Source organism: Pristiophorus japonicus, chromosome 11, assembly GCF_044704955.1.
Source record: "Pristiophorus japonicus isolate sPriJap1 chromosome 11, sPriJap1.hap1, whole genome shotgun sequence".
NCBI lineage: Eukaryota > Metazoa > Chordata > Chondrichthyes > Pristiophoridae > Pristiophorus > Pristiophorus japonicus.
This window is the reverse complement of record NC_091987.1, coordinates 24,649,071-24,675,974: the sequence shown is the minus strand read 5'-3', so window position 1 is coordinate 24,675,974 and position 26,904 is coordinate 24,649,071. Positions and strand designations below refer to the sequence as shown.

At 48.7% G+C, this 26,904-nt stretch overlaps 1 protein-coding gene across 2 annotated transcripts in view; it reads left to right on the top strand.

Annotated features, from left to right (window-relative positions):
- The first annotated feature begins 2,854 nt into the window (after positions 1 to 2,854).
- The window catches only part of LOC139275981 (homeobox protein PKNOX1-like), a 159,336-nt gene continuing 135,286 nt past the window's right edge, over positions 2,855 to 26,904 (top strand). Inside the window, exon 1 of one of the 2 annotated variants that reach the window (XM_070893268.1) lies at positions 2,855 to 2,876. The gene's annotated coding sequence lies outside the window, so the exon portion shown is untranslated. Of the gene's footprint in view, positions 2,877 to 23,597; positions 23,791 to 26,904 lie in introns of those variants that run through there. The other variant, XM_070893267.1, reaches the window with a different exon arrangement.

Below are 26,904 nucleotides of genomic sequence, written 5' to 3'. Positions count from 1 at the left end.
GGGGGGGGAGAGAGCGCGGGAGAGGTGGGGGGAGAGAGAGTGCGGGGGTTGGAGAGAGAGAGAGAGTGCGGGAGAGGGGAGGAGAGGGAGTGGTGGTTGGAGAGAGAGAGAGTGTGGTGGTGGGAGAGAGAGAGAGAGGGTGGTTGGAGAGAGAGAGAGAGAGAGTGGTGGTTGGAGAGAGAGAGAGAGAGAGTGGTGGTTGGAGAGAGAGAGAGAGTGGTGGTTGGAGAGAGAGAGCGTGGGGGTTGGAGAGAGAGAGCGTGGGTTGCAGAGAGCTTGGGGGTTGGAGCGGGAGGGGGGGGGAGAGAGCGGGAGAGGGGGAGGAGGGAGAGGGGGAGGAGAGAGAGCGGGAGAGGGGGAGGAGAGAGAGCGGGAGAGGGGGAGGAGAGAGAGCGGGAGAGGGGGAGGAGAGAGAGCGGGAGAGGGGGAGGAGAGAGAGCGGGAGAGGGGGAGGAGAGAGAGCGGGAGAGGGGGAGGAGAGGGGGGAGGAGAGAGAGGGGGGAGGAGAGAGAGGGGGGAGGAGAGAGAGGGGGGAGGAGAGAGAGGGGGGAGGAGAGAGAGGGGGGAGGAGAGAGAGGGGGGAGGAGAGAGAGGGGGGAGAGGGGGAGGAGAGAGAGCGGGAGAGGGGGAGGAGAGAGCGGGAGAGGGGGAGGAGAGAGAGCGGGAGAGGGGGAGGAGAGAGAGCGGGAGAGGGGGAGGAGAGGGAGGGGGAGGAGAGGGAGAGGGGGAGGAGAGAGAGAGGGGGAGGAGAGAGAGCGAGGGGGGGGGGGAAGAGAGAGAGAGGGGGGGGAGAGAGAGAGAGCGCGAGAGAGGGGGGGGGAGAGAGAGCGCGAGAGGGGGGGGGGGAGAGAGCGCGAGAGGGGGGGGGGAGAGAGCGCGAGAGATGGGGGGGGAGAGAGCGCGAGAGATGGGGGGGGAGAGAGAGCGCGAGAGAGGGGGGGGAGAGAGCGCGAGAGAGGGGGGGAAGAGAGCGCGAGAGAGGGGGGGAGAGAGCGCGAGAGAGAGGGGGGGAGAGAGAGAGCGCGAGAGAGGGGGGGAGAGAGCGCGAGAGAGGGGGGGGGGAGAGAGCGCGAGAGAGGGGGGGGGGGAGAGAGCGCGAGAGAGGGGGGGGGAGAGAGCGCGAGAGAGGGGGGGGGGAGAGAGCGCGAGAGAGGGGGGGGGAGAGAGCGTGAGAGAGGGGAGGGAGAGGGGGGAGAGAGCGCGTGAGGGGTGGGGGAGAGAGCGAGAGAGAGTGTGTGGGACGGGGGGGGAGAGAGTGTGTGGGACGGGGGGGAGAGAGAGTGAGTGGGACGGGGGGGGGAGAGAGAGTGAGTGTGGGACGGGGGGGGGGAGAGAGAGAGTGTGGGACGGGGGGGGGGGGAGAGAGAGAGAGAGAGAGTGAGTGTGGGACGGGGGGGGGGGGGGGAGAGAGAGAGAGAGAGAGAGAGAGAGTGAGTGTGGGACGAGGGGGAAGAGAGAGAGTGAGTGTGGGACGAGGGGGAAGAGAGAGAGAGAGAGTGAGTGTGGGACGAGGGGGAAGAGAGAGAGTGAGTGTGGGACGGGGGGAGAGAGTGAGTGTGGGACGGAGGGAGCGATAGTGTGGGAGGGGGAGATGGAGGGATAGTGTGGGAAGGGAGGGTGAAGACATTTCCCCTCATATCTCCTCCAAACCTCCCCCCAATTACTTTAAATCTATGCCCCCTGGTTGTTGACCCCTCTGATAAGTGATCTATCCAGGCCCCTCATAATTTTATACACCTATAAGGTCGCTCCTCTGTTCCAAAGAAAACAATCCCAGCATGTCCAATCTTTCCTCATCACTAAGATTCTCAGGCGAGCATCAGTTGGAATTGACCCGGGGAAGGAGCCCCACGCTCAGGCTGGCATCTTCACTAAAAGATCAGATAACAAATCATCTAGAAAAGGGAGTATTTAAAAAATAATCCTGGAACAATGTAGCAAATTTCTCCAATTCCCCGTTTGAAAGTTACTATTGAATCTGCTTCCACCGCCCTTTCAGGCAGCGTATTCCAGATCGCAACTTGGTGCGGAAAATAAATTCTCCCCTCTCCCTCTGGATTTTTTGTCAACTACCTTAAACCTGTGTCCTCTGGTTACTGACCCTCCCGCCTATCTATCTGACCTATTAAAACCCTTTATCGTTCGCATGGATTTCTAAACAGTTTAATCAAGCATGATTTGTTCTTTGAAGGAGTAAATGAAAGAGTGAGTAAAATCAATGCAGTGGATGTGGTTTATATGGACTGCGATAAGGTCCCACATCACAGACATGTGACAGTGGTCAATGTGTGTGTAGTGGGCCAAGCAGCAGAATGGATTGAAAGGCTACAATACATAAAACACAGGGTCGGATTTGAGGAAAATTTCTTGGAGTGGCAGAATTGCTGGGACACCTGTTCACCAGATATAGAAATGATTTGGACTCAGGAATTGGAGGTGTGGTGTCAAAATTTGAAGATGATACCAAAATTGAGGGTTCAGGTGCAGGACTGCACCAAAATATAGGAAGATAAACAGGCTTGCAGAGTGAGTAAATTTAACAGCTAATGTGAGGTTGTTCAAGTTGGCAGGAGGAATAAAGAGGCCACTTAATTCTTGGGAAAGAAGAAAATAAATGGGGTCGATGAGCAAAGAGATTCGGTAATCGAGATACATAACTGGCTCAAAGTCACGGCACAAGTTGATAAGGCCATAGAATGCAAACAAAGTACTGAGGTTTATTTCTAGAGGAATAAGAGTACAGAAACGGAGGTATTAAATTCATATAGAACGATGGTTAGACCACAATTGGAGCATTGTGTAATTTTGGTCTACATAGTACATCATCATCATAGGCAGTCCCTTGGAATCGAGGATGACTTGCTTCCACTCTAAAAGTGAGTTCTCAGGTGACTGAACAGTCCAATACGGGAATTACAGTCTCTGTCACAGGTGGGACAGACAGTGGTTGAAGGAAAGGGAGGGTGGGACTGGTTTGCCGCAAGCTCCTTCCGCTGCCTGCGCTTGATTTCTGCATACTCTCGGCAACGAGACTCGAGGTGCTCAACGCCCTCCCGGATGTTCTTCCTCCACTTAGGGCGGTTTGGGCCAGGGATTCCCAGGGGATGTTGCACTTTAATAAAGTGGCTTTACAAAAACTACAGAAAGGATATTGCAGCACTGGAAAAAGTGCAGAAAAGGTTTACAAGAATATTGCTAGAATCGAGAGGATGTGACTATCAGGAAAGATTGAGCAGGCCAGGGCTCTTTTTTATGGCAATAGTAAGAGGGGACCTGATAGACCTACTTAAAATTCTGAAGGGGTTGGATGTGGAGAAATGTATCAATTTGTAGGTGAGCCGTAGTCTGAGGAGGTGTCACCCCCCACCCCCCTCCTGTTCAAGGTCTGAGGTCGAGACTCCTTCAACACCCAGTACAACAATTTTATTCCACAGCAGGCAAACCGTACTGAACACCGAGTATGATGAGAGAGACTTGGTACAATCAGTATAACTTCTGTTTGCCTACTATTACAAAAATAAAGAACATTATCTGCTGGCCCAGGTTTGCCTGACCAGGGCAGAGATTCGAACCTTGACGCCTGCTGATATCCCACCATCTGTTAGAATCACAGGATCGTACACTATAGAAGGAGGCCATTCGACCCGCCGTGCCTGTGCCGGCTCTTTGAAAGAGTTGTCTTCAAAAACGAGTAGAGATCAAAGAGATTGTCAGCTTCAAGGTGCTGGGTGCTTGAACAGCCAGACATTGCTAACATATTGGCAGTTGCTTGGGATTTGTGTAAACTAATTGCCCCTCCTGCATTTTAAATACTGCCTATGTGCCCAACACTCAGCAGGGGGTTGTAATAAAAAAGCTAACACCTTTGAAGCAGCTTTTGCTTTGAATACATGTTTAAAAACCAAGTCTTCTGTGGCAAAATAGTTAATATTGCCATACTGTGGCAGCTCTTTATTACTCAGCAACTGACCTGGGCAGAGCTCCGGCCGTGCGGCGTGACCATAGAACAGTACGGTTTGATCGTGGATTCCTATGATTTATTTCCTATCGTTCTGGCAAGTTGAACGTTCTATTGGCTCTGTGGATTGCTGCTCTGCATTGATTGGCTGCCTCCAGCAATGTGTGATCAGACTCCTGGGTGTCTCCACTCCATGGCCAGTTCCTGTTGCTCAATTTTTCTTTGAAGTGCACTACTTTACACTTGTCTGCATCATATTTCATCTGTCATTGTTTCACCCATTCGTATATTTGGAGATTTCCATCAGGTGTCCTCATTCATTCACAAGCTCCTTGTTCTCTGATTCTGTTTATGACTCACTCAAAACGTTTCCTTGACAATAATGCATTATTCTGTTGTGCTTCCCACGTAAAGGACGGTGACTCGGAAGTGCTTACATTGAGGAGTGTGTGTGTGTGTGTGCGGGCAGGAGGAGGAATTGGAAAAGGTTGAAAGGGCCAAAGACATGGAGGGAGGGAGGGGCCAGGTGAGGGAAGTGGGAAGGAGAGTAGGAGCGAAGTGGCTGAATGAGGAGAATCCCAGTGTTGGAGCAGTGGAGGGAGCTTGGGTAATTTGGGGGGGGGGGGGTGGGTGCTGGGAATAGAGTAAATAAGGTAAAACTTTCTGGTGGCAGGAGGGTCAGTAACCAGAGAACACAGATTGACAATAATTGGGAAAAGAATCGGGGGGGGGGGATGAGGAAAATTTTTTTTACACAGTGAGTTGTAATGTGGAATGCGCTGTGAAGGGAAAATATTGCAGGGCTATGGGGAGAGGGCAGAGGAGTGGGACTAATGGATAGCTCTATCAAAGAACAAACACAGGCATGATGGGCTGAATGGCTGCTTTATCTTTCTATGATAATTTTGAACACCCCGATCAAATATCTTAACCATTTCTGCTCTAAGGAGAACAACTCCAGCTTCTCTAATCTCTCCACATCCTTGGAACCGTTCGCAAGTAAATCCTCCTCAAGCCCTCGTCCTACTTCCTAAAGTGGTGCCCAGAATTGGTCTAGCTGGGGCCTAACCAGTGTTTTATAATGGGTAGCAGGGCAGCCTTGCTTTTGTGCTCTTTGTCTCTATAAAGCCAAGGATCCCGTATACCTTTTTAACAGCCTTCTGACTTGTGTATGTACAGTCCCAGGTCTGTTCTTGCACCCCCTTTAAAATTTATCAATACTAAACGATGCTAAGAACAGCTCTTAAAATTCTTGGCTTATGGAATTCAAACAGCACAGATGAGCGAATAAGTACAAGTAGGGCTGAGTTGCCCTGACTTTGAGAGTTGGCTGCTTGCTGAGGGCGAGGGGCTGCATGTGGCCCAAGGCCTGGGCTTGGGCACCCTGGCAAAGGCTGTTTCACTCCTTCATTCCCCCCGCCCCTTCCTCATAGGAAACCAATTCATTGTGCAATGAATAGCGGGTTCCAGTTGCCACCCCCTCCCATCTTACTACTGTCTGAGTCTCATGAGCATCGGGGCGGTTTCTGGAGCACGCCCCCGTTGGTATTCCAGTACTGTTGTTACTGCATTTAATTCCCCTGGAATTTTTATTTTCAGTCGGCATGAGCTGCATTTTTGTATTACAAAGGGAGAGACGCAAGAAACTTGCCACAGAAACAGGGCTAATGTTAGTTAGCCAATCCTCTGTCCATGCTAATATATGACCCCAACCTCGTGCACAAGATAAGAGCTCACAGGGTTGGGGGTAATATATTAGCATGGATAGAGGATTGGCTAACTAACAGAAAACAGAGTCAGGATAAATGGGTCATTTTTCGGTTGTCAAACAGTAACTAGTGTAGAGTGCCGCAGGGATCGGTGCTGAGACCTCAAATATTTACAATCTATATTAATGATTTGGATCAAGGGACGGAGTGTAATGTAGCCAAGTTTGCTGATGATACAAAGATGGGTGGGAAAGCAAGTTGTGAGGAGGACACAAAAAATCTGCAAAGGGATATAGACAGGCTAAGTGAGTGGGCAAAAAATTGGCAGATGGAGTATAATGTGGGAAAACGTAAGGTTGTCCACTTTGGCAGGAAAAATAAAATAATTTTTTAAATGGAAAAAAATTACAAAATGCTACAGTATAGAGGGACCTGGGGGTCCTTGTGCATGAAACATAAAAAGTTAGTATGCCAGTACAGCAAGTGATCAGGAAGGCAAATGGAATGTTGGTCTTTATTGTAAGGGAGATAGAGTATAAAGCAGAGAAGTCCTGCTACAACTGTACAGGGTATTGGTGAGGCCACAACTGGAGTACTGTGTACAGTATTGGTCTCCTTATTTAAGGAAGGATAAACTTGCATTGGAGGCTGTCAGAGAAGGTTCACGAGGTTGATTCCGGAGATGAGGGGGTTGACTTATGAAGAAAGATTGAGTAGGTTGGTCCTATACTCATTGGAGTTGAGAGAATGAGAGGTGATCTTATTGAAACATATAGGATAATGAGGGGGCTCGACAAGGTGGATGCAGAGAGGATGTTTCAACTCATGGGGGAATCTAGAACTCGGGAGCATAGTTTCAGAATAAGGGGTCACCCATTTAAAACAAATGAGGAGGAATTTCTTTTGAGGATTGTAAATCTGTGGAATTGTCTGCCCCAGAGAGCTTTGGAAGATGGGTCATTGAATAAATTTAAGGCAGAGATAGATAGTTTCTTAATCGATAAGAGATTATGGAGAGCCAGCAGGGAAGTGGAGCTGAGTCCATGATCGGATCAGCCATGATCTTATTGAACTGCGGAGCAGGCTCGAGGGACCATATGGCCTACTCCTATTCCTATTTCTTATGTTGTAGTGATGGTCATCATCACCCAGAATGCTCCCAGGGTGAAGAAGAAGAATTGGGCTAATCATTGTTTTAATTGTGCAGTGGCTAAGGTTAGATACAAATAAATAAGTCCTCACTTTTCAGGATAAACCAAAATGCTGTTGATTTTACCAGCTGCTAAAGTTGTCTGGTGTAAGTGGTTTCCCTTCGGTGTTTTTACGCACTCCCACGTTACACTAGTTCTAGACCTGGGAGTGATTACTGTACTGAACAGATGAATGAGTCATGGACAAATATCTTGGTCCAAGTACCGACAATGCTTTATTAAAACTAAACACACCCGTTCACCCAGTAAAAGCACACACACACCCTGGTGTGTAAAACAAACAAATGCAGTACAATACACAGTGTGGCCTGTCTTAACAGGACCCTAACGCGAAGTATCCCAATGTCTAAAACAGCTCCCCTGCAAACTCCTAAGAATTTGGTTGGGAGAAAGCACAATACCCCCTCACACCGTGGCTGTGCTCTTAAAAGATGTGTGTGCAGAGTTAATGCTCACCGATTGTTGGCTTACTCACTGCTTCACCTGATGAAAAGGTTTCTTCTCTCCGTACCACACGGAGGGCTCGGTTCTTGTAGATGCGAAGCTAGCGAGAGCAGAAGAGAGAAGCTATGGCCATGCGGCCCCCTTTATACCCCAGGGCTGTTTTTGCCCTTCCTGGGTCAGTAAAGTTCATGTTAAGGTTTCCTGTGGGTGTGTCTTCTGCTTTCCTTGTTTTCGAGGCTTCCTGTGTTTGAATCCAATGAAGGGTTTTCGTTTCCAGGCGGTCTGGGCTTAATGGCTCTCCTGTTCTGGTAACTCCTCCAGGTAATCACTGATCACTGATTGACGAGGTCACCTTGCCTAACAAAACATAGAAAATAGGTGCAGGAATAGGCCATTCGGCCCTTCGAGCTTGCACCACCATTCAATATGATCATGGCTGATCATGCAACTTTAGTACCTCATTCCTGCTTTCTCTCCATACGCCTTGATCCCTTTAGCCGTAAGGGCCACAACTAACTCCCTTTTGAATATATCTAACGAACTGGTCTCAACAACTTTCTGTGGTAGAGAATTTCACAGGTTCACAACTCTGAGTGAAGACGTCTCTCCTCATCTCGGTCCTAAATGGCTTACCTCTTATCCTTAGACTGTGTCCCGTGGTTCTGGACTTCCCCAACATCGGGAACATTCTTCCTGCATCTAACCTATCCAATCCCGTCAGAATTTTATATGTTTCTATGAGATCTCCACTCATTCTTCTAAATTCCAGTGAATATAAGCCTAGTCGATCCAGTCTTTCTTGATATGTCAGTCCTGTCATCCCAGGAACCAGTCTGATGAACCTTCGCTGCACTCCCTCAAGAGCAAGAATGTCCTTCCTCAGATTAGGAGATCAAAATTGTACACAAGGTGTGGCCTCACCAAGGCCCTGTACAACTGCAGTAAGACCTCCCTGTTCCTATACTCAAATCCTCTCGCTATGAAGGCCAACATGCCATTTGCCTTCACTGCCTGCTGTACCTGCATGCCAACTTTCAATGACTGATGTACCATGACACCCAGGTCTCGTTGCATCTCCCCTTTTCCTAATCTGTCACCATTCAAATAATATTCTGCCTTCCTGTTTTTGCCACCAAAGTGGATAACCTCACATTTATCTACATTATACTGCATCTGCCATGCATTTGCCTAACCTAACCTGTCCAAGTCACCCTGCAGCCTCTTAGCATCTTCCTCACAATTCACACTGCCACCCAGCTTAGTGTCATCTGCAAACTTGGAGATAGTACATTCAATTTCTTTGTCTAGATCATTAATATATATTGTAAATAGGTGGGGTCCCAACACTGAACCTTGCGGTACCCCACTAGTCACTGCCTGCCATTCTGAAAAGGACCCGTTTATTCCTACTCTTTGCTTCCTGTCTGCCAGCCAGTTCTCTATCCACGTCAGTACATTACCCCCAATACCATGTGCTTTAATTTTGCACACACATCTCTTGTATGGGACCTTGTCAAAACCCTTTTGAAAGTCCAAATACACCACATCTACTGGTTCTCCCTTGTCCACTCTACTAGTAACATCCTCACAAAATTCCAGAAGATTTGTCAAGCATGACTTCCCTTTCATAAATCCATGCTGACTTAGACCGATCCTGTCACTGCTTTCCAAATGCACTGCTATTCCATCTTTAATAATTGATTCCAACATTTTCCCCACTACTGATGTCAGGCTAACTGGTCGATGATTCCCTGTTTTCTCTCCCTCCTTTTTTAAAAAGTGGGGTTACATTTGCTACCCTCCAGTCCATGGGAACTGATCCAGAGTCGATAGAATGTTGGAAAATGACCACCAATGCATCCACTATTTCTAGGGCCACTTCCTTAAGTACTCTGGGATGCGGACTATCAGGCCCTGGGGATTTATTGGCCTTCAATCCCATCAATTTCCCTAACACAATTTCCTGACTAATAAGGATTTCCTTCAGTTACTCCTTCTCGCTAGACCCTCGGTCCCCTAGTATTTCCGGAAGGTTATTTGTGCCTTCCTTAATGAAGACAGAACCAAAGTATTTGTTCAATTGGTCTGCCATTTCTTTGTTTATAATGGGGAACACAATCCATTTGCTCATCACCTCCGATGAATTGCCTTAGCTTGGCCAGTGTCTTCCCGGAACCCCAGCCCATCATTCTAAGTCCAACATGGAGCCGCACCTGGGCCCCTCCCACAAACAGCTTCCAGTTTTCTTTCTGCGGTGAGAAAAATATTAAACAAAATGTCCAATAAATCCTGGGGGATTCGATGCTTCCAATCCTTATAGTCCCCCTATGATATTTCAAGAGTCTTCTAGAACACATCAATGTCCGCTGGTGAGCAAACATCGTGGTTCCCAACCAATCCTATCCCCTTTTACATTTCAAATACCCCGAATATACGTCCCCGAAATACAATGCATCGCACTGTTACCATATAGATACAGAAAGTTACATTCAAGGTTCGTTAACTACGGCCTCCCAGCGACTCCGGAGCACCTGACTTCTCTTTTTACCAGAAATACACAACAGGTATATCACAATCAAAAACTGTACAATGACGAGAGCGTGTGAGCATATCCGGACCAAGGAGGAACCTCCACATTTATACCCAGGTCCGACCAGGGCGGGGAATTTATCCCTTTAATTCTTTCCCCTGTGTACCAGTTCGTCTGTTCCACTGTGAAATAATGTTTTGGGGATAGCTCGACGGCCTTTAATAATGTCGTTAGGTGTTCCGGCAGCAAAGGAATCAGAGACCATGGTCCAGAACTTAAAGAAGGGTAACTTTGAATGCATAAGGCATGAATTGGCTAGGATAGATTGGCGAATGATACTTAAGGGGTTGACAGTGGATGGGCAATGGCAGACATTTAGAGACCGCATGGATGAACTACAACAATTGTACATCCCTGTTTGGCGTAAAAATAAAAAAGGGAAGGTGGCTCAATCGTGGCTATCAAGGGAATTCAGGGATAGTATTAAAGCCAGGGAAGTGGCATACAAATTGGCCAGAAATAGCAGCGAACCCGGGGACTGGGAGAAATTTAGAACTCGGCAAAGGAGGACGGAAGAAGCTTGCAGGGAACATTAAAATGGACTGCAAAAGCTTCTATAGAGATGTAAAGAGAAAAAGGTTAGTAAAGACAAACATAGGTCCCCTGCAGTCAGAATCAGGGGAAGTCATAACTGGGAACAAAGAAATGGCAGACCAATTGAACAAGTACTTTGGTTCGGTATTCACTAAGGAGGACACAAACAACCTTCCGGCTATAAAAGGGATCAGAGGGACTAGTAAAAAGGAGGAACTGAGGGAAATCCTTATTAGTCGGGAAATTGTGTTGGGGAAACTGATGGGATTGAAGGCCGATAAATCCCCAAGGCCTGATGATCTGCATCCCAGAGTACATAAGGAGGTGGCCTTGGAAATAGCGGATGCATTGACAGTCATTTTCCAACATTCCATAGACTCTGGATCAGTTTCTGTGGAGTAGAGGGTAGCCAATGTAACCCCACTTTTTAAAAAAGGAGGGAGAGAGAAAACAGGGAATTATAGACCGGTCAGCCTGACATCAGTAGTGGGGAAATTGATGGAATCAATTATTAAGGATGTCATAACAGTGCATTTGGAAAGAGGTGACATGATAGGTCCAAGTCAGCATGGATTTGTGAAAGGGAAATCATGCTTGACAAATCTTCTGGAATTTTTTGAGGATGTTTCCAGTAAAGTGGACAAGGGAGAGCCAGTTGATGTGATGTATTTGGACTTTCAGAAGGCTTTCGACAAAGTCCCACACAAGAGATTAGTGTGCAAAGTTAAAGCACATGGGATTGGGGGTAGTGTACTGACGTGGATTGAAAACTGGTTGGCAGACAGGAAGCAAAGAGTAGGAGTAAATGGGTACTTTTCAGAATGGCAGGCAGTGACTAGTGGGGTACCGCAAGGTTCTGTGCTGGGGCCCCAGCTGTTTACATTGTACATTAATGATTTAGACGAGGGGATTAAATGTAGTATCTCCAAATTTGCAGATGACACTAAGTTCGGTGGTAGTGTGAGCTGCGAGGAGGATGCTATGAGGCTGCAGAGTGACTTGGATAGGTTAGGTGAGTGGGCAAATGCATGGCAGATGAAGTATAATGTGGATAAATGTGAAGTTATCCACTTTGGTGGTAAAAAGAGAGAGACAGACTATTATCTGAATGGTGACATTAGGAAAAGGGGAGGTGCAACGAGACCTGGGTGTCATGGTACATCAGTCATTGAAGATTGGCATGCAGGTACAGCAGGCGGTTAAGAAAGCAAATGGCATGTTGGCCTTCATAGGGAGGGGATTTGAGTACAGGGGCAGGGAGGTGTTACTACAGTTGTACAGGGCCTTGGTGAGGCCACACCTGGAGTATTGTGTACAGTTTTGGTCTCCTAACTTGAGGAAGGACATTCTTGCTATTGAGGGAGTGCAGTGAAGGTTCACCAGACTGATTCCCGGGATGGCAGGACTGACATATCAAGAAAGACTGGATCAACTGGGCTTGTATTCACTGGAGTTCAGAAGAATGAGAGGGGATCTCATAGAAACGTTTAAAATTCTGACGGGTTTAGACAGGTTAGATGCAGGAAGAATGTTCCCAATGTTGGGGAAGTCCAGAACCAGGGGTCACAGTCTAAGGATAAGGGATAAGCCATTGAGGACCGAGATGAGAAGAAACTTCTTCACCCAGAGAGTGGTGAACCTGTGGAATTCTCTACCACAGAAAGTTGTTGAGGCCAATTCACTAAATATATTCAAAAAGGAGTTAGATGTAGTCCTTACTACTCGGAGGATCAAGGGGTATGGCGAGAAAGCAGGAATGGGGTACTAAAGTTGCATGTTCAGCCATGAACTCATTGAATGGTGGTGCAGGCTCGAAGGGCCGAATGGCCTACTCCTGCACCTATTTTCTATGTTTCTATATCTATACCCGAACTGGGTAATGTACTGTTGCAGGTTCGGGATCATGTCATTTACTGTAATGTGTACCGTGGACGTTCCTGTGCCGCTTGAACTTTGGCGTGGGGTTTGAAGCAGAAAGTGCTGTCAGTGAGCGGACACCAAGTGTCCTGGTGCACTCGATACTGGTCCACACTCGTGGTTACACAGTATGTCCTGTCGCCCGCATATGCGACCTGAGGTGGAATGTGGCTCTGGTGCAATTGATGGGCTTTCGACTCTCGGATTCAAACCCGCACTCTGATCGATCGAACACGTTCAAATGCTGGGGACGCAATATGACGTTTGCACCCCTGCTCTGACGCCCCTTGAGGTCAGTGCCGGTCATGGCGTGCTCCCACTTTATAACAAATGGTGGGATCGCATGATACCGCACGTGTATCCCTTCCCGTATGACCCCAATGTTCTCCACCCTGTATACAAGCGCTGGTTGTGATGTCCCACCCATTACCGGCATACACAACACTAGCCCCATGATTGTGTGGTTGGACCGACTGCAATTCACTGGGACTGGGTAGGCTTCGGAGGCTAGACGGAGCTGACACAGGATCATTGAATTGCTGTACGGGCTGAGCGCTGCGAGGTGCCGGTTGCTGATCCATGACGGGACGCGACCTTGCTGGTGGTCCTCTAAATTACTGCGCCCCTCGCTCAACAACCAGGCACCGTACAACACACACACTTCGTTTTGTGCTGCTTGCGTCGAGGCATTCCTGTCCTCCCGTATTAATGCATTTACAGTCATTGCCTGGTCCTCCTCTAACTCCGACCCTACCACCGTGTTCCCTTCTCCCAGGATTTCCCACAGCTGCTCCTTTAAACCACTGATCTACATCTGCAGCTGCACGTCGTCCATACTATTGACGAGAGATGTACCCGTGCTCAATGCCCTAGCGACATCATTGAGCACCCCTCGCCTCTGCCTCCCCGGACCAACGTTATCCCTCACTCCCATATCGTACAATCTTTCCCGACTCACATCCCTGTAACTGAGTTCAAAGAACTGACGGAACATTTCTTTAATGAGCGCCTCATACAGCTGCTCAGTTTCTTTTGGACACCACTCGGGCAGATGTACCCTGGTTTGGTTTAAAATGACTGACGCGACCACATAACGCACCCCCTGGAATAAAACCTTTCCAGTCTGGACTAAAACTAAACCATTCCCTGGGCCTGGTGTGGTGGCTGGACAGCTAACTTCTGTCGCCTGTACCGGTGGGGCTGTGGGCAGGGGCTTCCTCTTGTGTGCTACAAGTTCAGTGGCATTTGTTGTGTTGGGAGGGTCTGGGATCACGCAGGAGTCCATACGCTGATCCCATCTGATCCCAGCCCCGGCGTCCTGCCATTGCCTTGAAAAGGCAATCGACACACCTGCTGGGCCCTGTTCCTCCTTCCACCACTTGTTCCAGCACACTTCCACTGCCCCCTTTGACCCCGTGATCTGTTGGTACGTATCGTTCCCCAGTCTTTCCCAGTCTTCTGTCTGGTTCTGACTCAATTTCCTGAGCCACAACCACCGTCCCAGGGGAATGTGTCCCTTGCACTTCAAGCATATGCGCTTGCCCTTGGTCACCCCAACCCGTGTGGTTGTGACCTTCAGTCTGGGACACGGTATGGAAGCCTCCCCGTATGTGAACCCGGCGTGGCTGGAATATTTCGTCAAATTCGACCCCAGCCACCCTGGCCATCTTCCCTCGTGGAAGTAGGCTGCCATCCCATCTGTGTCCCCTGTTCTACCCCGCCCTGTGACATGGTGGGTCCGTTCCCCCCCAGTACATCCGTAGAGGAAGGTCAACTCGGCGTCCCCCCCTCCTACTGTACCCTGTTCCGGCCATGCTCCAAAGAACGATTACCAAGCTTGTCTCCATCTTTCTCTCGGCTTCTTGTGAAGATACAAAGATACAACAACCTTTCTGTGAGAGGGTATACCTTCACAGGTCTGGCTTCATCAAAACACACTCTGTAAAACACGAAACTGAGAAGGAAACTATATATACCGCCACCCGTCTTTGGGTGGCCCAGCTAGGTCTCTACGACCCTGAGCCTTTTATGGCTCCTCAGCGGTGTGTAAGGAGGCGACTACGGCGCTCTCAGCCGTGGGATCCTGCTATACGCCTTCTAACCACCTCCACCACGGGCTCCTCACTGTCCCAAATTATGGGAGGAAGACCCGCGTTCACCATGCTGTTTACAGCGCCTTGGTGCTTCTTTCTGTTTCTCGTCCTTTCCCCTGGGTTAAACAACTTGCACTGGTTCACGTGGAACCGCTTCGGAAGCTTAACCGCGTACACCATGGGACTCGCCTTATCTACGATGCTGTAGGGTCCCATGTACAAAGGCTCAAACGTGCCCACCCGAGCGTAATTGCGGACCATGACCTGATCCCCTACCTTCCACTCGTGGGTTCTCCGGGGCTCGAGCAACAACCGATTGCTCCTGTGCTGCTTCCCCATGTTGCTGGCAGCTTGCCAATGAATCTGTTTCAAGTGCTTGAACAGATTCTTGACAAACTTGTCCCGGTTTACCTCTCTCACCTACCCCGCTGTGAGAACCGGTGCCGGGCTTGTGCATATCCCTACCATGAGCTCATGCGGGGAATACCCTGTGCTTCTGGAGAGGGTGGCTCGGACCCCCATCAGGACAAACGGCAGGACCTCAACCCACTTTTTCGGGGCCTGTCCTGTTTCCTTCCGCAGCCTTTCTTTGATGGTCCGATTAAGTCGCTCCTTAACCTCCAATGACTGTGGGTTGTGAGCTACATGCCATTTCCCCTCTATCCCCAGCACTTTCAAGGTAGCCTGCATGACCTGCCCTGTGAAGTGGCTCCCCTGATCGGACTCCACGCTTTGTGACAGTCCCCACCGAGAGAACACCTCCCTCACCAAGATCCTTGCCGTCGCCAATGCTGTGGCTGATCGGCAAGGGAAGACTTCAACAAATAACCTTCCGGAAATACTAGGGGACCGAGGGTCTAGCGAGAAGGAGGAACTGAAGGAAATCCTTATTAGTCAGGAAATTGTGTTAGGGAAATTGATGGGATTGCAGGCCGATAAATCCCCAGGTCCTGATAGTCTGCATCCCAGAGTACTTAAGGAAGTGGCCCTGGAAACAGTGGATGCATTGGTGATCATTTTCCAACAGTCTATCGACTCTGGATCAGTTCCTGTGGACTGGAGGGTAACTAATGTAACACCACTTTTTAAGACAGGAGGGAGAGAGAAAACGGGGAATTATACCGGTTAGCCTGACATCGGTAGTGGGGAAACTGTTGGAATCATTTATTAAAGATGAAATAGCAGCACATTTGGAAAGCAGTAACGGGATTGGTCCAAATCAGCATGGATTTATGAAAGCGAAATCCTGCTTGACAAATCTTCTAGAATTTTTTGAGGATGTAACTGGTAGAGTGGACAAGGGAGAACCAGTGGATGTGGTGTATTTGGACCAAAGGCTTTTGACAAGGTCCCACACAAGAGATTGGTGAGCAAAATTAAAGCGCATGGTATTGGGGATAGTGTATTAACGTGGATAGAGAACTGGTTGGCAGACAGGAAGCAGAGAGTCGGGATAAACGGGTCCTTTTCAGAATGGCAGGCAGTGACTAGTGGGGTGCCACAGGGCTCAGTGCTGGGACCCCAGCTATTTACAATATACATTAATGATTTGGATAGGGGAATTGAGTGTAATATCTCCAAGTTTGCAGATGACACTAAGCTGGGTGGTGGTGTGAGCTGTGAGGAGAATGCTAAAAGGCTGCAGGGTGACTTGGACAGGTTAGGTGAGTGGGCAAACGCATGGCAGATGCAGTATAATGTGGATAAATGTGAGGTTATCCACTTTGGTGGCAAAAACAGGAAGGCAGAATATTATCTGAATGGCGGCAGATTAGGAAAAGGGGAGGTGCAACGAGACCTGGGTGTCATGATTCATCAGTCATTGAAAGTTGGCATGCAGGTACAGCAGGCAGTGAAGAAGGCAAATGGTATGTTGGCCTTCATAGCTAGGGGATTTGAATATAGGAGCATGGAGGTCTTACTGCAGTTGTACAGGGGCTTGGTGAGGCCTCACCTGGAATATTGTGTTCAGTTTTGGTCTCCTAATCTGAGGAAGGACGTTCTTGCTATTGAGGGAGTGCAGCGAAGGTTCACCAGACTGATTCCCGGGATGGCAGGACTGACATATGAGGAGAGACTGGATCAACTGGGCCTGTATTCACTGGAGTTTAGAAGAATGAGAGGGGATCTCATAGAAACATAAAATTTTGACGAGACTGGATAGGTTAGATGCAGGAAGAATGTTCCCGATGTTGAGGAAGTCCAGAACCAGGGGACACAGTCTCAGGATAAGGGGTAAGCCATTTAGAACCCAGATGAGGAGAAACTTCTTCACTCAGAGAATTGTTAACCTGTGGAATTCTCTACCGCAGAGAGTTGTTGATGCCAGTTCGTTAGATATATTCAAGGGGGAGTTAGATATGGCCTTTACGGCTAAAAGGATCAAGGGGTATGGAGAGAAGGCAGGAAAGGGGTACTGAGGTGAATGATCAGCCATGATCTTTTTGAACAAACAGTACTTGTAACCCCCCTTTGCAGTGGGCAATGGCCCGATGTAATCGACCTGTACCGATTGCCATGGTCCCTCTACCCTTCTCGTGTGTCCTGTGGGAACCTTTCTTTTCTGGGGATCGGCGTTGTTCGCTGTGCACACCAGACAGTCTGCGCCAAAACCGCGGACATCCTCCCTCAGTTGTGGCCACCACACTGTCTCTTCTACCCTCTGCCAGGTAGTTTCCGGCCATGGGTGTCCCGCTCCTGGGTCCCCGTGGGCTATCTGTAGGAATTCCCTCTGGTGCTGTTCTGGAACCACCCACTGATCTCCCCTGAAAAGCATTCCCTCCTTTAAAGTAATGCCCGCTACCCCAAATGGGCCTTCTACCTTTTCTCCCCTAGCCAGCTGCTCCAGGACAACCTTGAGGACGGGATCCTGTGCCTGGACTTTCCTCAAGTCTGGAGCCATTGCTACCCCTGCACTTCCTTGTGTTCCCCCTCTTTGTCCCGGATTGCTACTGCCGGGCTGAACCTATATGGGTTCCAAAACTCTCCTGTTTTGGCTCCCTCCTTGGCTAACTCATCAGCCTTTTGGTTGCCTTCCCTTCTGGGCTCTGTCTTGGAATGGGCCTTTACTTTATGAATGTAACAGCTTCCCTGGGTTCCCGCGACCTCTAAAATCCTTTGCAACAATGGTTTGGTTGCTAAGGGCTACCCATCTGAGGATGTGAAACCGTGACGAGACCAGATGGCCAAGTATTCGGTGCACAAATTGCATGTGAACATGGAATCCGAGCAGATGGTGTATGGGGTCAGGAACTCATCGGCGTGGGTAATAACGTACACCACCGCCAACAGTTCGGTGTGTTGAGCACTCAAGGTGCATGGGAGTTTAATGGCCCTTGCAATGCCTGCCGTCGGGTCATAAATCCCACACACAGTGAAACGCTACCACCGAGCTGGATCCGTCCACTTATATTTCGTGACCCGTGGGGTGTAACCTGGCCCAAAATCCTATGTCAACTTCCCATACACCCTCTACCGAACACTTATGGGCCGTCCCTGCATAGAGCATGTTAGCCGGCCAGCTTGGGCTCACACAGGCCTTTTGCACTCAGATTCATCTGTGCCGTCCTTTATTCTCCCATCTAATAACATCCGAGTGGGGTATGGTGGGTCAGTAGAATGATCTGGGATGACCCAGTGAAGAGCTGGAAGTGCTTCACGGCCCAATGCGTGACAAGGATGTGCCTCTCGCAATTGGAGTACATCTGTGAGGACTCTTGAGGAGTAAGCCATGGGTCTCAGCTTACCGTGCCGCTCCTGGAGCAGCACCGCGCTCAAACTGTCCCCGCTGGCTGCTACTTCCAATAGGAAGTCCTCCCCACCATTAATCGCCCCTAGTGCGGGTGCTGTCTGCAGCTCTCCCTTGAGACGATTGAACGTGGCCATGCAGTCCTCATCCCACTCCTTTGCGGAGGAGCCAAAGTAAAGGGGCTGCTGTGGAGGCGTAATCCTCAATAAAATCCTTGTAGTACCTCCTAAGCCCCAGGAAGGATCTCACCCCGTCACAGTTGTGGGGGCTGGTAACTCCTGTACCGCTTTCCGTTCAGCCTCATCTATAGCCCTTTCCCCAGCCCTTATGGTCAGCCCAAGGAATTTGACTTCCCTCTGACCGATCTGCTTTCTTGGGATTGACCTTGAACGGCATCCAAAAAGGCAGCAGCAGCCATCACCGTTGACCTGAGTTCCACACTTTGGCTACACTATGTTCTGAGATTTGCATCAAGTATCTCGAGCTTCAGTAGTAGCTGTTGCTGCTCGAGCGGGGAGGGTTAATCTGTGGAAGAGGGGAAGCAGAATAATGCTCACTAGGAACATCCACCATAATCACACCTACATAGCAATCGGGGGCGGACTTGAGAACACCAAAGTATGTGCTATCATTTGCTTTTATCTTGTGCTGAAACCCATCGAGGGCCTTTGAATCCCTGGTGTCCTTCAACAGTTCCAGCAGCGGACCGTGTTCCTCCCCCTCGTCAGAGAACAAAAGCAAATCGTCCACATACTGCACCAACTGCTGAGGCCTGCTGAAACCCTTTAAACTGTTGGCCATACACTGTTGAAAGATGATGGGGCTGTTGTGGAAACCCTGGGGAAGGCACGTCCCAGTATACTGTTGCCCTTTAAATGTGAATGCGAACTTGTACTGCTCCTCCCTTTTGAGGGGAATTGATCAGAACCCATTCGATATATCCAGCACCATGATTGTGGTCGCAGATGCTGGAATGCTCCCTATCAGGTCGGCTACGGCTGCGACAGTGGGTGCGCAAGCTGGGATGTTCTTGTTGAGCACCCGATAGTCCACGGTGGCCCTCCACGATTGGTGCGGTTTACGAACCGGCCAAAATGGCGAGTTCACGTGTGTGGCTATGGGCCTCAACACCCCCTGGGCTACCAGGGATCCCAGTGCCGTCTCTAAGTCTCCCTGGGGAAATTATACTGTTTCTGCGGCCGGGACATAGGGTCTCCTTGTACCCTGACTTCTACCCCCGTCACCCTACCGCAGTTGTGTTTGTGTGTGGCGAACGATGCGAGATTGTCCCGCATGTAAGCCTGGTACTTGGCCGGGATAGTATTGACCAATTGCCCTTCGGCTTCATTGTACACACTATGCCTTTACCCTCCCCCTTCCTTGGGATCACTACAACTTCTTCCTCCTTATCAAAACCCACTGCGCCCCAAAGGCAGTGAATCCTTAAATCCACTATGATTCTGTGGGCTAACATGAAGTCGGCCCCTAAGACTCCTGACCCCGGCTGCTCCCATTTCAGCAGGGCGCGCTTCCATTTTGCGCGGAGTGATCCTAAATCGATGGCTAGCGGCCTGGAGATCAACCCCGCCTGTTCGTTCCCTGTGAACCCCACCAGACTGTGTGAAACCTTGCTGGACAAAGATGAGGTAGTCGTATCATTTGCGTGAATCACCGTGCTGGGAGCCCTGGTGTCCAACAAATACTTCCCCTCTACCTTCTCCACCCCCATCTTCATGCATGGTCCACTCCACTCATCGCACGTGAACGAACACAGGTACTCAGGCTGGGTGTGTGCTAGTCAGGGTGGTGGGATTACCGGAGCGGTTCGGATTTCCCTGCTCATGGCAGCATCTACCCTTCCCTGCTCTGCCACAAAAGCTATCTGAAGGGCGGCCACCAGAACATCACATTGTTCTGGGGTCGGTCCCTTCGCCTCGACAGGTTTCGTCTTAGGCACTGGAGGATCCCCTTTGCCTTGCCCCCTCCTCGGGGCTGGGCAGTCTTACCTCCAGTGTCCCGTCTTCCCACACCCGAAACACGTATGAGCTACCCCTTTCCTGGCGCCATTCCCTTTTACTACCCTCACTGGCCTTTAACTCGTGAACCTTCCCTTTAACTGGTTTGACCTCCTCCTCCACTCCAGCCTTGAATGCCAGACTCATGTGACGGAGCACATCGGCCTCTGTGTTCTGGAGATTCTCAAGTTCTCGGACTTTACCCTAATCCGGGGCAAACTCTTTGACACTAGGGTCCTGTTCCTTGGCTCCCCCTGCAACTGCGCTCGGTCCAACACTCCATGACAGGCTTTATTATAGACCGGCCAGAGCCGGTCTGCAAAAGCCTGGGGTGCTTCCCAGCCAGTTGCAGCATTTTTTCCACCCTGGTTAATAGACTGCCTTGGGTGTAACCCATGGCTCTTAGGATTTCCTCCTTTAAGCCCTCTATGGTTCCCTGCCCCCTCTTGCTTTCGGCAGATAGGGCCTGATCCATCTTCCCCTCCAAGGAAAGTAATAGCAGCTTGTGAACCTCTGCTTCGTTACACCCATTGATCCCTCCCACCTGTTCCACCTCCGTGAAGTGGACCGATGGGTCTCCTTCGTTGGTAAGCTTGGGCACCCCTGAAATCATATTTTGCAGCTGTGGGGTTGTAAATGGGACCACAAAGGCGTCTACGGGCGCACCGTACTTCTGCTGCCATATGGGATGCATGGGTCCTTTTGGCGCTTCAAGCGGTGATCGAACATCCCTACCCTGCCCCCAATCCTCGCTATCTTCTCCTTCCTCTTCCCAGTCCACCCGAGCTTCCCCCGGGGCTATCAAGCAAACAATGCCTTTGGCTTTGGCAAGAGCTTGAGTCAAGCTTTGGATTTTTTCCTGGCAGGGCCCGTGTTTCCCACTCTCAAAACCCTTACTGGTGGCTACCCTATACATTGTCTTAATATCCTTCAGTTGCCCCTCCAACCCGTTTACTTCACCCACTAGACGAGCGGTCTCCTCCCATGCGACCTGCTCATTGAGCTTGGCCTCTGTTACCTGACACTGCAGGTACTCCCTTTTGTTACGGGAGGTTTCCTCCTGAGTATGCCTCTCCTGCTTTTCTTCGCACAACTCATCTAAAAGCCTCGTTCCTACCACGGCCCTTGCGGCTGACTGCACCTCGGACTCTTTGAGCTCTGCCTTAAGCCTGCCAACCTGCTCCCTAAGCAGTTGGACTTGCTTCAGCAGACAGGAGCCAGATGGTCTTTTCTTTTGCCTTTCTATGCTCCTTACGCCCCGTCCACTCAGCAGCTTTGTCCTCCGACCTCTCGGCCCACAAAAGGTCTAGTACCCACTGTTGTGTTAGGTTAAATTTCCCAAAGATATATGAGGAAATCCTAGCCCCCATTGCCGATCTCTTGCCCTTAATATCTTCCATAACTCTCTGTTCAGTACACCCAGGGTCCTGCCGTGGTCACCAATTCTGTAAGTGGTTTCCCTTGGGTGTTTTCGACACACCCCCACGTTACACTAGTTCTAGACCTGGGAGTGATTACTGTACAGAACAGATGAATGAGTCATGGACAAATACCTCGGTTTCAACTGGCAATGCTTTTATTAAAGCTAAACACACCCGTTCACCCAGTAAAACCACTCACACCCTGGTCTGTAAAATAAACAAATGCAGTACAATACACACTGTGACCTGTCTAACAAGCCGCTAATGCGAAGTATCCCAATGTCTAAAACACCTCCCCTGTAAACCCGTAAGAATTTGGTTGGGAGAAAGCACGATACCCCCTCACACCGTGGCTGTGCTCTTAAAAGATGTGTGTGCAGAGTTAATGCTCACCGATTGTTGGCTTACTCACTGCTTCACCTGATGAAAAGGTTTCTTCTCTCCGTACCACACGGAGGGCTCGATTCTTGTAGAGGTGAAGCTAGCGAGAGCAGAAGAGAGAGGCTATGGCCATGCGGCCCCCTTTATACCTCAGGGCTGTTTTTGCCCTTCCTGGGTCAGTAAAGTTCATGTTAAGGTTTCCTGTGGGTATGTCTTCTGCTTTTACCCAATAAAGTTCCTTGTTTTCGAGGCTTCCTGTGTTTGAGTCCAGTGATGGGTTTTTGTTTCCAGGCAGTCTGAGCTTAATGGCTCTCCTGTTCTGGTAACTCCTCCAGGTAATCGCTGATCACTGATTACGGAGGTCACCTTGCCCAAGAGAACACAGTCCATTTGCTCATCACCTGCGATGAATTGCCTTAGCTTGGCCATTGTCTTCCCAGAACCCCTGCCCATTATTCTAAGTCCAACATGGAGCCGCACCTGGGTCCCTCCCACAAACAGCTTCCAGTTTTTTTTCTGCGGTGAGAAAAATATTAAACACAATGTCCAATAAATCCTGGGGGGTTCGATGCTTCCAGTCCTTACACTGGGTAACTTAATTCGGCTGTGTCGCCCTGAAAGGACTGCTGTAAATCGAATAGTTTAATGCCGACTGTCCAGGCAGAGCCTAAAGATCAGATAACGCCAGGTTTTAATTATGGCACGCAGCTGCTTTTGAGAATATGGAGACAATGAACAGAAGCTTCTCTTTGACTTGTCCTATTGAAAAAAGACCATAAAGTGTTGCATACAATCTTGATTGGCATTAATACACGTGTGCAGTAACTGCCCCCAAACTGCATCACACACTGCTTTACATTGGGTGATGAGATGTAAAACTGCCCCACTTCTCAGGACTGCATCTATTGCACTGCTAAAGGCAGTAACAGGAAAGCACATCACCTCATTGATGAGTTTAACTTTTAGTGGCTCTGTCTGGATCTGTGGGCAGCAGCTGTTTCTCGAGTTACTGAAAGCTGATGGGCAGTGTAGAAACAGGAAGCCCTTCCAGTGCTGTGTCTGCTGGGCGTGCTCACCGCACATTCTGTTTTGTTCCTGTTGTAAAGAAAGAATTGCATTTATATAGCGCCTTTCATGACCTCAGGTCGTCCCCCGGTGCTTTACAACCAATGAAGTACTTTTGAAGTGTAGTCACTGTTGTAATGTGGGAAATGCGGCAGCCAATTAGCACACAGCAAGGTCCCACAAACAGCAATGTGATAATAACTGGATAATCTTTTTTTTTTAATGATCTTGATTGAGGGATAAATATTGTCCAGGCCACCGGGTTAACTCGCCTGCTCTTTGAAATAGCGCGGTGGGATCCTTTAATTCCACCTGAGGGGACAGAGATTTAAAGTCTCCTCCGAAGGACGGTAAGGACTGCAAGGTATGAAAGAGAGAACTAAGTGCAATAAAATAAAAACACAGCCCAAGAATAAGGGAACAAATCAGAATTAAAGGATAAGAAAATACATCTGTACATAAATAAAATTGTTGATTCATGCTATTAAATATCTGGTTAACCCCACAGATTGGTCTTGTGCAGTTTCATGAATAAAGACTTTACCACATTTTCCTACTTTACAACAGTGATTACACTTCAAATGCAGTAAAGCACTTTGGGACATCCTGACACCGTGAAATGCACTCTATACATTCAAGTCTTTCTTTTACTTGTGAAAAAGTGATCATAGCTGTCCAATGGAGCTGTAGCAATTCCTCTAAAGGTAAAGTTGTCTTTCTATCTGCTTCTCCATTGTTTCCTGGTTTGGGGCCTTTTCTTGTCCCAGTTCCCAGACCTCTGTCACAGTTGCTGTTGTAACCAGGCAGTAAGCAGCGTGTGTGAGCAGCCTACAGTGACGTGTCCTCCTTTTGGCTTTTCACCTGCGGGGGGAGGTGAGAGGATGAACATTATTCTGCTCCTTGATGTGTTGTACCCATCATGTCGCCTCCAGTTTGTACCTAATAAGCTGATTAGGATCAGCTTTCTGTTTTGGCATACTTTTGTTTAGCGTGTTAATGACATCATGGGGATGGACTGGGTGGAAAGCAATGCGAGGTCTGAATCTAAAACTTGCACGGTTGAAATGAGCAGAGTTCCGAAGTATCCTGGGTTATGTGAGTCGCTGCAATAATCCATGCTGAGTGTGTCGCAGCTGCGTATGGTTTGGGTGGAGCTTCTGTTTCTATGAGATAATCGTGCAGGCCAGCTCCACATCTGGGTGGAATTATTTTTATGAATCGAAAAAGTGAAACTGGAAAAGGGCTGTAATTGACCAAATAGCAAGAGTGGAACAGGCTATATGGGTCCGATCAGGCAGTGTGACACAGAACAAGGATTGCGGATACCAGAGCAATAGCTCCAGCACTGACCCCCGTAACAGCCCACTGCTGACCCCCATAACAGCCCACTGCTGACCCCATTACTGACCTGTAACAGCCCACGGCTGACCCCCGTAACAGCCCACGGCTGACCCCCGTAACAGCCCACGGCTGACCCCCGTAACAGCCCACTGCTGACCCCATTACGGACCTGTAACAGCCCACTTCTGACCCCCGTAACAGCCCACTGCTGACCCCATTACTGACCTGTAACAGCCCACTGCTGACCCCCGTAACAGCCCACTGCTGACCCCATTACGGACCTGTAACAGCCCACTGCTGATCCCCGTAACAGCCCAATATTGACCCCTCGCTGTATTGATGCAGCTCCATAACCATGCTCGGCCGTTTCTAGGTTAGCCAATTTCTCCGTATATCCCAGAATCTTGCTCCCTATTCCATGTCTCTTGTGGACTGATTGTTTGTTTGTCACGGTATCAGGAAGCCTGATGAAATCTACATATAGCGCAGCCACACCGTTGCCATTGTCGACAAGGTGTGTAATTTCCTTGACGAACTCCAGTGTTGGGCATGATCTGCTTGCTATAAATACTCCCTCTCACCATCCTACACCCACCTGTTTCATTATCATCTCGGGTTGCATTTTAATGCTTTTCCCATAGCAGATGTTGGCTTCACGGCCCCGTCGTTCCCCATGCTTCTTTTAAATGATTGATGTGATGTTAGCTACTTTTGAATCCTCATCCTCTCTGTCAGCTGTGTCTCCGTGAGTCACACTCTCGCCTCTGAGTCAGAAGATTGTGGGTTCAAGTCCCACTCCAGAGACTTGAGCACAAAAATCTAGGCTGACACTGCAGTGCAGTGCTGAGGAGGTGCCATCACTAAAACAAGTTATCTGGTCATTATCACATTGTTGTTTGTGGGAGCTTGCTGTGTGCAAATTGGCTGTCGCATTTCCCACCTTTCAACAGTGACTGCACTTCAAAAAGTACTTCATTAGCTGTAAAGCGCTTTGGGACGTCCGGTGGTCATGCAAGGCGCTATAGAAATGCAAGTCTTTTTTCTTTCTCTCGAATGGTTCTCTAAAGTTGTGGTAAGGATGTGATTGATATAATTGGCCGCTTCTTTAAGTCCATTAGGCCAAGAGGCTATCAGTATCCACCACCTCTGATATCTCTACTTCCTCTGTTATATCTATGGGTTTCTTTTACCCTTTTTACTTTAGATAGATGGGTCCAAACCTCCTGTGTCCCAGGGTATTTTCTCTTATTCAGATATGTAAAAAAAATTCCTAACACTTGCAGGAGAGAGAGCCCTTTTTCCGAGTATCTCGGTTCCACAGTTTAGTTCCTCCATGTCTTCACAAGGCAGCACAATAACGTGACGGTAAACTTGGGCTTGGGCTTTAAATGCCAAATAAATTTGTCGGACAGTGATGTAACAATTGAATAGTAGCAGGAAGATACCATTATAGTAGCTAAGCTTGCTCTTTGTAAGAAACAAAATAATTTGCAACTTTGGTAAACTACGTTGTAAGTAATGTTTATAAGTAGTGGTTCTGTTTTGATCCTTTGTGTCACCCTGTATGGAATTGATGTGGCCCCGCGAACTCCTTCGAAGCTGCAAACGGACTCTCATTTTTAAAGAAAGGTTGATTAATATATTTTGAAACAGTTACCAGGGCCTCGTGAATTGAAATAACTGTTAAATAGCAAAGGAGGTGCCAATTAAACACGTTGGAATAAATCACGTACAGGAGTGTCTCTTTATTTGAATTCAGTGGCTTAGCCTTTCCCATGGGGTCCTATTTTTTAGATAAACCGACTAATTATTGCAAGTAAATGTAACAAGATTAGCTGGAACATTATTATGTGAATGAATTATTATTATTCTCTTCTGTGATGTGACGGAATTAAAGAATATTAGACTAAACCTTAGACAAACATGCTTCATGTTTGCTGCACTCCCTGGACGTTTGGACTTACGTGCTGGGGAGATTCCCTGTGGTGGGCTCAGTAAATACAGGAAAGAAGAATTAATTTAATACGTTTGCTGTCAGTTGATCATTTGAGGTCTTGTCACCTTGGGACTTTTCAATGGAGCCAACTTTTCCTTTTTTTAAACCTAATGGCTATGAATATTTTCATAGAAACATAATTAATTTCAGTAGAGACAAAGTACTGGAGAAACTAATGGGCCTAAAAGCCGACAAATCCCCTGGACCTGACAGCCGACATCCTCGGGTTCTAAAAGAGGTGGCTGCAGAGATAGTGGATATATTCGTTTTGATCTTCCAAAGTTCCCTAGATTCTAGAACGGTCCCAGTGGATTGGAAGGTAGCAAATGTAACACCGCTATTCAAGAAAGGAGGGAGAGAAAACAGGGAACTACAGGCCAGTTAGCCTGACATCAGTCATCAGGAAAATGCTGGAATCCATTGTTAAGGAAGTGGTATCGGGACACTTAGATAACCATAACATGATTAGGCAGAGTCTAAA